The sequence below is a fragment of the Erinaceus europaeus genome, chromosome 5, assembly GCF_950295315.1.
Source record: "Erinaceus europaeus chromosome 5, mEriEur2.1, whole genome shotgun sequence".
Taxonomy (NCBI): domain Eukaryota; kingdom Metazoa; phylum Chordata; class Mammalia; order Eulipotyphla; family Erinaceidae; genus Erinaceus; species Erinaceus europaeus.
In genome coordinates, this window is record NC_080166.1 from 60,346,744 (window position 1) to 60,360,545 (window position 13,802).

General features: G+C 51.3%; 1 long non-coding RNA gene across 1 annotated transcript; it reads left to right on the forward strand.

The window, feature by feature from the left end:
- Window positions 1-11,393: 11,393 nt before the first annotated feature.
- Window positions 11,394-12,487, forward strand: LOC132538617 (uncharacterized). Its single transcript, XR_009549960.1, has 2 exons — window positions 11,394-11,462; window positions 12,098-12,487. It is a non-coding gene; the product is annotated as an uncharacterized LOC132538617 (long non-coding RNA).
- The last annotated feature ends 1,315 nt before the right edge of the window (window positions 12,488-13,802 follow it).

A 13,802-nucleotide genomic window follows, 5' to 3' on the forward strand; every position in this document is an offset into this window, starting at 1 on the left:
CATGAGTCGGGAAGCCCAGTATGGTATCAGGAACCATATTAGACGCCTAAAGGAGGCCTGTATCTTGGTGCCTGCAAGTCGGCTTGGAATACACCCCTTCTCCCGGTCTTCTTCTTCTTCTTCTTCTTCTAGCGTTTGCCCTTCTTCCGTAGCCAGTCAACAGCGTCAGGTTGAGCCTGATGTAAAGTTTCAAGACCTCCTTTGAATCTGGAGAGGTGGCAGTCGTTAACTATGTGGGTCATAGTCTGTCTGGAGCCGCAGGGGCAGTTCGGGTCATCTCTGGCTCCCCAGAGATGGAACATAGCAGTGCACCAGCCATGGCCTGTTCGATAGCGATTGAGGAGGGCCCAATCATAACGTGCTAGGTCAAAGCCGGGTTGACGCTTGCAGGGGTCTGTGATGAGGTGTTTGTTCTTTACCTCAGCTGACTGCCAGCTCTGTTTCCAAGAGACTGGAACAGAGAAGTTCAGTGTAGGCGTAGGGGACCAGATTGGGTGACGAGACGTCAAGCGTTGGACAGGGTGGGTGAAGATATCCACGTATATTGGCAGGTCTGGTCGAGCGCAGACGTGGGAAATGAACTTAGATGATGCCGCATCCCGACGAATATCTGGCGGGGCGATGTTGCTAAGAACTGGCAGCCATGGAACCGGGGTGGAATGGATGGTTCCAGAAATTATCCTCATGGAGGAATATAATTTGGAATCGACCAAGTGGACATGGGGGCTACAGAACCATACTGGGGCACAGTATTCTGCAGTGGAATAGCATAATGCCAGAGATGATGATCGTAGTGTGGAAGTGCTCGCACCCCATGAGGAGCTGGCCAGTCTTGCAATGATGTTATTCCGCACACCCACCTTTGCTGCAGTTTTTATGAGATGTTCGTGAAATGACAGAGTGCGATTGAGAGTAACGCCAAGATAGACTGGCTGGGCTTCATGCTGGATTCTCGTATCGCCAAGCTGCACATTAAGCTCACGCGAGGCCGAGGCATGGTGTAGATGGAAAACAGATGATACTGTTTTTGCAGTGCTAGGGATTAGTCGCCATTTTTTACAGTAATCAGATATCAGAGACATGTCTTTCGTGAGTGTTTCCTCGAGGATGTCGAACTTGGATGCCTGAGTTGCACAGCAGATGTCATCGGCGTAGATGAACTTCCTTGAAGAAGTTTCTGGAAGGTCATTGATGTAAATATTGAATAGCGTAGGAGCCAGAACAGAGCCCTGGGGGAGGCCACTTGAGACAAGTCTCCATCTGCTAGACTTGTCACCCAGATGCACCCGGAATCTTCTGTTTTGGAGAAGAAACGATATAGTGTTGGCCACCCATGGAGGCAGGCATCTTGAGATCTTGACTAGGAGACCACGGTGCCAGACCGTGTCATAGGCTGCTGTGAGATCAACAAAGACAGCACCCGTCTTTAAATTCTTCTGGAATCCATTCTCAATGTAAGTTGAGAGGGCCAGGGCTTGTTCACAGGTAGATCTTCCTGGGCGGAAACCAGCTTGGGCGGGTGATAGGAATTTCTCTGTAAGATGAGAAATACGTGACAGAAGCAGCCTCTCAAGGAGTTTGTAACACATGGAGAGGAGAGAAATAGGTCTATAGCTGGCAGCCAGTGTTGGGTCTTTCTTTGGTTTCAAAACCGCTATAATCTTCGCACGACGCCAAACTTTGGGCATAGACTCAGATTCCAAGATGTGGGACAGGAATGAAGCGAGCCACTTCTTTGCCGGTCTGAAAGCCTGGAACGAACGACTTCAGACCAGTGCAAGACCTGCGAGAGGTAAATAAGAGGGTAGAGATCATTCATCCTACAGTTCCCAACCCTTATACTCTCCTCAGTCTCCTGCCGCCTGATCGGACCTGGTATAGCATCCTAGATTTGAAGGATGCCTTTTTCAGCCTCCCCTTGGCCCCACAGAGCCAACCTATCTTTGCCTTTGAATGGATAGACCCCGAGGAAGGTGAGTCAGGACAGCTGACTTGGACCCGACTTCCCCAAGGTATTAAAAACTCTCCTACTTTGTTTGATGAAGCACTGAGCAAGGACCTACTGACCTTCTGAGGTGAGCATCCCAAGTGCAGCCTCCTACAATATGTGGAAGACCTGCTGATCGCTGCCTCATCTCGTGAGGACTGCGAAACGGCAACCAGAGACCTGCTTGAGGTACTGGGGAACTTGGGGTACTGGGTATCAGCCAAAAAGGCTCAGCTGTGTACCCAAGAAGTAACCTACCTGGGCTACTAGATTAAAGAGGGATGATGGGCCCTGTCTAAGTGAAGAATCCAGGCTATCCTAAAGATCCCGACCCCCACTACCAAGAGACAGGTCCAGGAATTCCTGGGGGCGGTAGGCTATTGTAGGCTATGGATCCCAGGGTTCGCTGAACTAGCAAAGCCCCCCTACACCGCCACCGGCAGAGGCGACACTCCTTTGAAATGGACTGAGACGGAGGAAAGGGCATTCTGGGCACTGAAGGAGTCCCTGGTAAGTGCCCCCGCTCTAGGTCTCCCAGACCTGAACAAACCGTTCCAGCTGTTTGTAGCAGAAAGTGCCGGTGTAGCAGAAAGTGTGAGTGTAGTACTCACTCAAACCTTGGGTCCCTGGAAGAAGCCTGTCACCTACCTGTCTAAATGACAGGACCCAGTAGCGGCTGGATGGCCTGGGTGTCTGAGGACAGTGGCGGCAGCCACCCTACTGGTGAAAGAGACTACCAAACTGACTTTTGGGCAGACCCTAGAAATCGCCACAGCCTACAACCTGGCCAGCTTACTTTACTCCCCTCCGGTACGATGGATGACCAATTCTCGGGTCACCCATTATCAGGTACTGCTGCTGGACCCACCTCGCATTACTTTCAAGCAGACTGCAGCCTTAAATCCAGCTACCCTGCTCCTAAACCCAGAGGAAGACGCCACCCATGACTGTGGAGAGATCTTGGAAGCCCTGACCTCGCTGAGAGCTGACCTGACATCCCACTAACGGATGCACAGGAAACCCTCTACACGGATGGAAGCAGTTTCATGGAGGACGGCGTACAGTATACAGGTGCCGCGGTGGTCACCAACCAGGAGGTCAAGTGGGCTGTATCCTTGACACAAGGGAAATCATAACAGAAGGCGGAGCTGATAGCACTCATTCAAGCACTCAAGTGGGGAGCAGGGAAGAAGATAAATGTGTACACAGACAGCAGGTATGCTTTTGCCACTGTTCATGTCCATGGGGCTCTGTATCAAGAGAGAGGACTGCTGACAGCTGGAGGGAAAGCTATCAAGCGTGCCCAGGAAATACTGGCCCTCCTAGCAGCTGTTTGGGAACCAGAGAAGGTTGGGGTCATCCACTGTAGGGGACACCAAAAGGTGACTCAGAAGTCTCACGAGGCAATAGGTTGGCAGATCAGACAGTCAGGGAAGTGGCCCAAAGACTAGTGAGGAAGAGCAACTTCGCCAGCCACACCTGGTGCTCAGGGTGGGGTGTTTTACCCAGTCCTAGGCCTAGAAGCACAGTAGGAGGTGGGCGGCCTCAGACCCAAATGTTACATTGTAGATTGTTTGGCATTCATGCTCCCCAGAACATTGGACAGAATCAACCACCTCCCCTACAACAAGAGAAAAGGAATCTTTACTTCCTTAATGCAGATGGGGTGGAGGGGGTAGAGAGAGGAGTTCCTGTGGGCTGCTCTAGCCCAGGTTGTGGGGGGGGACAGGGGAGCTAGGCAGGGTTTGGAAGGGGGGTTGAGCAGAGGGAGACTCTCTGGGATGCAGGCTGCAGGCAGGGGAGTCCCTGAGTGTGTGCAGGGCTTGGTGTGTGTGTGTGAGGGGAGAGACAGGAATAGGGCAGGTCCCCCTTCTGGATGGTGAGATGGCAGCTGGGCTGGGCCACGTCCCCCAGGGCTGGAAGGCAGCAGCAAGGTGGCAGAAAAGGTCAGGGAGGCACACAGTAGGGGACAGTTGGGGAGTTGGGGGACAGGGGGCAAGGGGAAGATGGGCCTCCTGGGGAAGGGGGGCAGGACTGAAGAGTAGGTGGAGCTGGAGGCAGGCAGGTCCAAAGAGCCAGGGACTGACTGAATGGTCTGGAGACCTGCACCCACCTACCTGCCCATCAGCTGGGTCTCTGGCTTGGGGCCATGGCTCTGGCAGCTGGCCACCACCCCTCAGGTCAAGTTCAGTTAGGGTCAAGGCCTCTGCCACAAGCACCACCCAAGGGGTCAACTGGGTGGGTGGGGACCCCGTGTCCTAGCAACTGCACAAGCCCTCTGTGATGTCCCCAGGATTCTGTGCGCAGGTGCACTGGCACTGGGCAGCTCATCTGCCCAGCTGCTAGGGCAGGTGGCAGCGCCTTGACCCCAGGGCCCAGGCACAGAGGGCTGGACAGACAGGAGGACAGCTCTGACCCACGATGGACCTCAGGGTTGGCAGTCAAGAGAGGAAAGGAAGAGGTGCGCCAGGGAGCCCCAGGAGCCCAAGCAACAACTGCTGCATGCCAGGAAGGCAGCTGCTTGCATGCCTGCCTCTGTTGAGGTGGGTTTCCTAGTTCCACTCCTCTCCTCTCCACTGTCCTCTCTTCTGGGTTCCCTGCTTACCAGCTCCAGCCCTAGTGACAGTGCTCCTATGCCCGCCACCGTTCCTCCTCCCTGCCCCTGACCCGACCCTGCTCATAGGCTCACCAGCTCACTGCACCCACACTCACAACCCCCCCAACATACCCCCTGGATCAGCCCTGCTGCTCTCCTCAGCCCCCCAACGGAAGGAGCCAGTGAGCCAGCTGCAAGCAAGAGGCACCGGGGTAACCAGCCCAGATCAAGGGTGTGTGTCTGGGGCAGGTGGGCAGGTGTAGAAGGGGGTAACTGAGCTATTGCCCCAGAGGGCAGCAGCCTCTAGGATCCCTCAGTCTCAGGAGTAAAGGGCTGGCTGGACTTAGGTCCGTCCCTCCAGCCCTTCCTGGGTGACACTCCCATTCCTCATTGCCATGCTTCAACCTTTTTTATTTCCATATCCATCCAGTTCTACAGGGAGGGTCTACAGGTTGGGGGCTCCCTGGCCACTGCTGCTTTTGTGTTCATCAGGGGAGAAGGGTATCTTCAGCTTCAACAATATCTCCCTCCGCATAGCCCCTATACAGCCGAGGATTGATCCCTCCCGGAGGACCTGGACACTGACCTGCACGTGAGAAATAGGGGAACATGCCAGGAAGACTGGCCACGTAAGTGAATTCCTCAGACACTCAAAAGATAAGGTGTCTTTTGCTGGGATGGTGTCTTTTGCTGGGATGGGGATGGGGAGAATATAGGTCCCAAAAGAGTGACAGAGGACCTAGTGGGAAATGTTATGCATGTACAGATGTTTGTATTTACTTTCTAATGTAAAGCATTCATTCCCCAATAAAGAAATAAATCAGTCAATATAATAAACTCAGTTGAAAAAAGAAAAGAAAAGAAAAAGGTGTCTTTGCCCTTCCTGGGTATGGGATGCTGTGAGGATCTCAACAGGGATGGCAGAGTCCTGAGCGGGCCCTTGAAGTGTTGAGGTACTGCTTCTTTTTTCTTTCTTTGTTTTATTTAATTAATTTTTTCATTGATCTTTATTTATTGATTGGATAGAGATAGAAATCGGGAGGGAAGGGAGGCATAGAGAGGGTGAGAGACAGACACCTGCAGCACTGCTTCACCACTTGTCAAGCGTTCCCCCTGCAGTGCAGGTAGGGTCCAGGGTCTTGAAGCCAGGTCCTCTTGCACTGTGAAGTGAGTGCTTAACCAGGTGCAGCACTGCCTGGTCCCCTGAATGTGACATTCCTTTAGCAATGAAAAGAAATTTTCTTGGCTAGGTAAGAAAGAAAACAATAAAAGTGCATTAACATTTACAGTTGAAGCACACACATGTGTGTACATGTATATTGCCTGTAATTTTATTTATGTATTTATTTATGTACTTATTAATTTGTTTGCCTCCTGGGTTACTGCAGGGCTTGGTGCCTGCACCATGAATCCAACGCTCCTGCAGACCATTTGTCCCCTTTTGCTGCCCTTGTTGCTTGATGATTGTTGTGGATATTATTATCGTTGTTGTTGTTACTGTCGTTGCATAGGACACAGAGAAATGAAGGGGGGGAAGACAGAGGTGGGAGGGGGAGTCAGAGCCCTGCAGGTCTGCTTCACCGCCTGTGAGGGGACTCCCCTGCAGGTGGGGAGCCAGGGGCTCCAAATGGGATTCTTCCACCAGTCCCTGTGCTTCCTGCCTTGAGCACATAACCCTCTGGGATACCTTAGCCCTACTCCCCGTATTTACTTTTTACAGCAATATGACCTGTTTTAGAATCCTCATTATCCTGAGGATCAGTCCTGGAAATAATGTCATGAGATAACACGAGCGGGGGTTGGGGGGATCTCTGGTATCAGAGAGCTCCTGGAATAGCAGCTGGGGCTCTGGAGCCCTGGCAGGAGGGCTTTCCCATCCACCCTCCAAGGATTCCGCCTACCAGCATCTTGGTCCTGCTCCCTCCCAAAAAGATCTTTCCCTTTTTTCACCGAGAAACAGGCATCAGGCAGGAGATCCAGGCAGCAACAGAGTTTTTTGTTTTTTTCCCCAGTGAATCACCGGCTCCTGGGAAGTACAGGTCTGGAACCTGAAAACTCTTGTCTGTGTGTCTCTAAGTCCACCGGAAGAGCGACTTCTCCAGCCACACCTAGTGCTCAGGGTGGGGTGTTTTAGCCAGTCCTAGGCCTAGAAGCACAGTAGGAGGTGGGCGGCCTCAGACCCAAATGTTACATTGTAGATTGTTTGGCATTCATGCTCCCCAGAACATTGGACAGAATCAGCTCCTTCCCCTACAACAAGAGAAAAGGAATCTTTACTTCCTTAATGCAGATAGGGTGGATGGGGTAGAGAGAGGAGTTCCTGTGGGCTGCTTTAGCCCAGGTTGTGTGTGTGTGTGGGGGGGGAGGCAGGGGAGCTAGGCAGGGTTTGGAAGGGGGCTTGAGGAGCAGAGGGAGACTCTGGGATGCAGGCTGCAGGCAGGGGAGTCCCTGAGTGTGTGCAGGGCTTGGTGTGTGTGTGGTAGGGGGAGGGACAGGAGTAGGGCAGGTCCCCCTTCTGGTTGGTGAGATGGCAGCTGGCCTGGCCCAGGTCCCCCAGGGCTGGAGGGCAGCAGCAAGGTGGCAGAAAAGGAGGTCAGGGTGGCACACAGTAGGGTACACTTGGGGAGCTGGGGGACAGGGGGCAAGGGGAAGATGGGCCTCCTGGGGAAGGTGGCAGGACTGAAGAGTGGATGGAGCTGGAGGCAGGCAGGTTCAAAGAGCCAGGAACTGACTGACAGGTCTGGAAACCTGCACCCACCTACCTGGCCATCAGCTTGGTCTCTGGCTTGGGGCCATGGCTCTGGCGGCTGGCCACCACCCCTCAGGTCAAGTTCAGTGAGGCTCAAGGCCTCTGCCACAAGCACCACCCAAGGGGTCAACTGGGTGGGCGGAGACCCCGTGTCCTAGCAACTGGGCAAGCCCTCTGTGACGTCCCCAGGATTCTGTGCGCAGGTGCTCTGGCACCGGGCAGCTCTTCTGCCCAGCCACTAGGGCAGGTGGCAGCGCCTTGACCCCAGGACCCAGGCACAGAGGGACGGACAGACGGGAGGACAGCTCTCACCCACGATGGACCTCAGGATTGGCAGCCGAAAGATGAAAGGAGGATGTGCGTCAGGGAGCCCCACGAGCCTACGCCACAGCTGCTGCATGCCAGGAAGGCAGTTGCTTGCATGCCTGCCTCTGTTGAGGTGGGTTTCCTAGTTCCTCTCCTCTCCTCTCCTCTCCTCTCCTCTCCTCTCCTCTCCTCTCCTCTCCTCTCCTCTCCTCTCCTCTCCTCTCCTCTGTTCTCGCTTCTGGGTTCCCTGCTCACCAGCTCCAGCCTTAGTGACAGTGCTCCTGTGCCCGCCACCCTTCCCCTCCCTGCCCCTGACCCGACCAGGCTCACAGGCTCACCTGCTCACTGCAACCAAATTCACAATCCCCCCCACCCAACCTCCTGGATCAGCCCTGCTGCCCTCCTCAGCCCCCCAATGGAAGGAGCCAGTGAGCCAGCTGCAAGCAAGAGGCACCGGGGTAACCAGACCAGATCAAGGGTGTGTGTCTGGGGCAGGCGGGCAGGTGTAGAAGGGGGTACCTGAGCTATTACCCCAGAGGGCAGCAGCCTCTAGGATCCCTCAGTCTCAGGAGTCCATGGCCGGCTGGACTTAGGTCCGTCCCTCCAGCCCTTCCTGGGTGACACTCCCATTCCTCATTGCCATGCTTCAACCTTTTTTATTTCCATATCCATCCAGGTCTACAGGGAGGGTCTACAGGTTGGGGGCTCCCTGGCCGCTGCTGCTTTTGTGTTCATCAGGGGAGAAGGGTATCTTCAGCTTCAACAATATCTCCCTCCGCATAGCCCCTATACAGCCGAGGATCGATCCCTCCTGGAGGACCTGGATACTGACCTGCACGTGAGAAATAGGGGAACATGCCAGGAAGACTGGCCACGTAAGTGAATTCCTCAGACACTCAAAAGATAAGGTGTCTTTTGCTGGAATGGAGGTGGGGGAGAATACAGGTCCCAAAAGAGTGACAGAGGACCTAGTGGGAAATGTTATGCATGTACAGATGTTTGTATTTACTTTCTAATGTAAAGCATTCATTCCCCAATAAAGAAATAAATCAGTCAATATAATAAACTCAGTTGAAAAAAAAAAAAGAAAAGAAAAGAAAAAGGTGTCTTTGCCCTTCCTGGGTATGGGATGCTGTGAGGATCTCAACAGGGATGGCAGTGTCCTGAGCGGGCCCTTGAAGTGTTGAGGTACTGCTTCTTCTTTTTTCTTTCTTTGTTTTATTTAATTAATTTTTTCATTGATCTTTATTTATTGATTGGATAGAGATAGAAATCGGGAGGGAAGGGAGGCATAGAGAGGGTGAGAGACAGACAGACACCTGCAGCACTGCTTCACCACTTGTCAAGCGTTCCCCCTGCAGTGCAGGTAGGGTCCAGGGTCTTGAAGCCAGGTCCTCTTGCACTGTGAAGTGAGTGCTTAACCAGGTGCAGCACTGCCTGGTCCCCTGAATGTGACATTCCTTTAGCAATGAAAAGAAATTTTCTTGGCTAGGTAAGAAAGAAAACAATAAAAGTGCATTAACATTTACAGTTGAAGCACACACATGTGTATACATGTATATTGCCTGTAAATAAATACATAAATAAATTTTATTTATTTATGTATTTATTTATGTACTTATTAATTTGTTTGCCTCCTGGGTTACTGCAGGGCTTGGTGCCTGCACCATGAATCCAACGCTCCTGCAGACCATTTGTCCCCTTTTGCTGCCCTTGTTGCTTGATGTTTGTAGTGTATATTATTATCATTGTTGTTGTTATTGTCATTGCATAGGACACAGAGAAATGAAGGGGGGGAAGACAGAGGTGGGAGGGGGAGTCAGAGCCCTGCAGGTCTGCTTCACTGCCTGTGAAGGGACTCCCCTGCAGGTGGGGAGCCAGGGGCTCCAAATGGGATTCTTCCACCAGTCCCTGTGCTTCCTGCCTTGAGCACATAACCCTCTGGGATACCTTAGCCCAACTCCCCTGTATTTACTTTTTTTTTTTTCTCCTCCAGGGTTATTGCTGGGCTCGGTGCCTGCACCATGAATCCACCGCTCCTGGAGGTCATTTTTTTTTCCCCCTTTTGTTGCCCTTGTTGTAGCTTCGTTGTGGTTATTATTATTGCCCTTGTTGACGCAATTCGTTGTTGGATAGGACAGAGAGAAATGGAGAGAGTAGGGGAAGACAGAGTGGGGGAGAGAAAGACAGACACCTGCAGACCTGCTTCACCGCCTGTGAAGCGACTCCCCTGCAGGTGGGGAGCCGGGGGCTCGAACCGGGATCCTTACGCCGGTTCCTGCACTTTGCGCCACATGCGCTTAACCCACTGCGCCACCGCCCGACGCCCCTGAATTTGCTTTTTACAGCAATATGACCTGTTTATTTTAGAATCCTCATTATCCTGAGGATCAGTCCTGGAAATAGTGTCATGAGATAACACGAGCGGGGGTTGGGGGGATCTCTGGTATAAGAGTGCTCCTGGAATAGCAGCTGGGGCTCTGGAGCCCTGGCAGGAGGGCTTTCCCATCCACCCTCCAAGGATTCCGCCTGCCAGCATCTTGGTCCTGCTCCCTCCCAAAAAGATCTTTCCCTTTTTTCACCGAGAAACAGGCATCAGACAGGAGTTCCAGGCAGCAACAGAGTTTTTTTGTTTTTTTCCCCAGTGAATCACCGGCTCCTGGGAAGTACAGGTCTGGAACCTGAAAACTCTTGTCTGTGTGTCTCTAAGTCCACAGGAAGAGCAACTTCTCCAGCCACACCTGGTGCTCAGGGTGGGGTGTTTTACCCAGTCCTAGGCCTAGAAGCACAGTAGGAGGTGGGCGGCCTCAGACCCAAATGTTACATTGTAGATTATTTGGCATTCATGCTCCCCAGAACATTGGACACACTCAACTCCCTCCCCTACAACAAGAGAAAAGGAATCTTTACTTCCTTGATGCAGATGGGGTGGAGGGGGTAGAGAGAGGAGTTCCTGTGGGCTGCTCTAGCCCAAGTTGTGTTCAGTGGGGGGTGGCGGGGGGAGCAGGGCAGGGTTTGGAAGGGGGGTTGAGGGGCAGAGGGAGACTCTCTGGGATGCAGGCTGCAGGCAGGGGAGTCCCTGAGTGTGTGCAGGGCTTGGTGTGTGGTGGGGGGTGGGGTGGGGAGGGACTGGTTTAGGTTAGGTCCCCCTTCTGGATGGTGAGATGGCAGCTGGGCTGGCCCAGGTGCCCCAGGGCTGGAGGGCAGCAGGAAGGTGGCAGAAAAGCTCAGGGTGGCACACAGTAGGGTACACTTGGGGAGCTGGGGGGCAGGGGGCAAGGGGAAGATGGGCCTCCTGGGGAAGGGGGCGGGACTGAAGAGTGGGTGGAGATGGAGGCAGGCAGGTCCAAAGAGCCAGGGACTGACTGAATGGTCTGGAGACTTACACCCACCTACCTGGCCATCAGCTGGGTCTCTGGCTTGGGGCCATGGCTCTGGCGGCTGGCCACCACCCCTCAGGTCAAGTTCAGTGAGGCTCAAGGCCTCTGCCACAAGCACCACCCAAGGGGTCAACTGGGTGGGTGGGGACCCCGTGTCCTAGCAACTGGGCAAGCCCTCTGTGATGTCCCCAGGATTCTGTGCACAGGTGCACTGGCACTGGGCGGCTCAACTGCCCAGCCGCTAGGGCAGGTGGCAGCTCCTTGACACCAGGGCCCAGTCACAGAGGGACGGACAGACGGGAGGACAGCTCTACTGACGACGACGGACCTCAGGTTTGGCAGCCGAGACAGGAAAGGAGGAGGTGCGCCAGGGAACCCGGGAGCCCAGGCCACAGCTGCCTGCATGCCAGGATGGTGGCTGCTTGTATGCTTGCCTCTGTTTAGGTGGGTTTCCCATTTACTATCTTATCCTATCCTATCCTATCCTATCCTATCCTATCCTATCCTATCCTATCCTATCCTCTGTCCTGTCTTCAGGGTGCCCTGCTCACCAGCTACAGCCCTAATGACAGTGTTCCCATGATAGCCACCCACCTCACTCCCCCACCCCATTCCATGCCTCTGACCCAACCCAGCTCACAGGCTCTCCTGCTCATGTCACCCACAGGCTGTTTCACTCCTCCAGATGACTGTGTTGTTCCCTACCAGCACCGGAAACCTTCACCTTTCCTTGATCTTATCCCCCCTCCCTTCTGCCAACTGCCTCTCTTATAGATGTATACTGTCCTAACAATTGCTAAAGTTTTAGTTCACTTGATAATCAAAGATAGTTTTAATATTTTTAACATACTCTTATCTTCCACCTGAGGGAGATGGCTCCTGAAACTGGGGCAGCTTGGAACATTCCTACTCATGACCAGAGAATGTGAGCTATGATCTACAGGGATGCAGAGGTCACATAGGCTTCTAAGCTGAATATGGGCCTCAGATCAGAGTTTACAGCCAACAATATTTATACACCTTTCCTATACTTGGTAGCGACTATCTTCCCTGATACAGCTTTCTGGTCTTTTTTCCAGCCATGATAACATCTCCCAAGACAATAACTTGGATCCACCTGCATATCAGATGTCAGGCTGAGGAAAAAATAACAACTATACTTTAAAACCTATTCCAAAAGAACAAAGAAACCGGAACACTCCCTTCCACCTTCTATGAAGCCAACATCACCCTGATACCAAAAGCAGATAGGGACACAACAAAATAGGAAAACTGCACATCAATATCTCTGTTGAACATAAGATGCTATAATACTGAATAAGATTCTAGCCAACAAGATACAGCAGTATATAGAAAAGATTGTTCATCATGACCAAGTGATATTTATCCCAGTAATGTAACGCTGGTTCATTATACGTAAGTCAATCAATTTCCATTCACCACATCAATAAAAGCAAAACCAAAAACCACATGATTATCTCAATAGATGTAGAGAAAGCCTTTGACAAAATCTAACACCCATTCATGTTCCTAACACTACAGAAATATGAATAGTTGAGAAATACCTCAAGATAGTGGAGTTCAAATACAGCAAACCTACAGCGAAAATCATACTCAACGGACAGAAGTTGAAAGCATCCCCCATCTGATTGGGGACCAGACAGGGCTGTATATTATCAGCATTATTACCATTATTCTTAAACATAATATTGGAAGTTCTTGCCATAGCAATCAGACTGACTTCTGTAATTGCTTCCCCGCTGAACATGGGCATAGGCAGGTGGATCCATACTCCCAGCCTGTCTCTCTCTTTCCCTAGTGGGGCAGGGTTCTGGGGAAGCAAGGCTCGAGGACACATTGGTGGGTCGTTTCTCTAGGGAAGTCTGGTTGGCATGATGGTATTATCTGGAACCTGGTGGCTGAAAGGAGAGTTAACATATAAATCCAAACAACTTGTTGACTAAACATGAAGCTAAAGGTTGGAGCAGTGCAGATGAAGAGTTGGGGAGGGGTCCCCATTTTGTAGATAGTTAGTAGGCATATTTTAGTTATATTCCAAAGGGTCTGTGGCTATACTATTTTTTCCCCTTGAGCCTGAAATCTGATATGCAGGTAGATCCAAGTTATTGTCTGGGGAGATGATGTCATGGCTGGAAAAAGGGCCACAAAGCTGGATCAGGGAAGAGAGTAGCTCCCAAATATGGAAAAGGTGTATAAATATTGTTGACTGTAAGCCCCATCAATTTGATGTGACCTTGGGCCCATATTCATCTGAGGTGCCGATGTGATCTCTGCTATAATTTTAATACTGAAAAAAAAATCAACCCAAAAATGGAAAATAAAAAGTAGAATCAAGTGGAAATTCTAAAACTGAAAAATGATAATAGCTGAAATACATATATTATTATTTATTCTGAAAGCATATTAGAAACAGCAGGGGTTCCCCTTTTCCATTGCACATTCATATTTTGGGTTCCAGGCTCATTTGCTTTGGTCATGCAGTAGAGTGGGTGGAGGAGGCAGACTAGTGTGTCTCTCAGAAACAATAAAAACTGTAATCTTAAAAAAAGAAAGAAAGAAAGAAAAAGCAGAAGATTTGGAAAGTATACTAGATAATGGCTAGTAGAATATATATTTTTTCAAGTAAAAGAAAAATAAGGTGAGTAAACAATTTCTTTTTAAAATACACACAAATATATAGTTGATTTAAAATTTAAGGTGATAGAGAAGTACACAGAGAGAGCTATGCTCAGCTCTGGCATATGGTGATGCTGGGGACTGAAT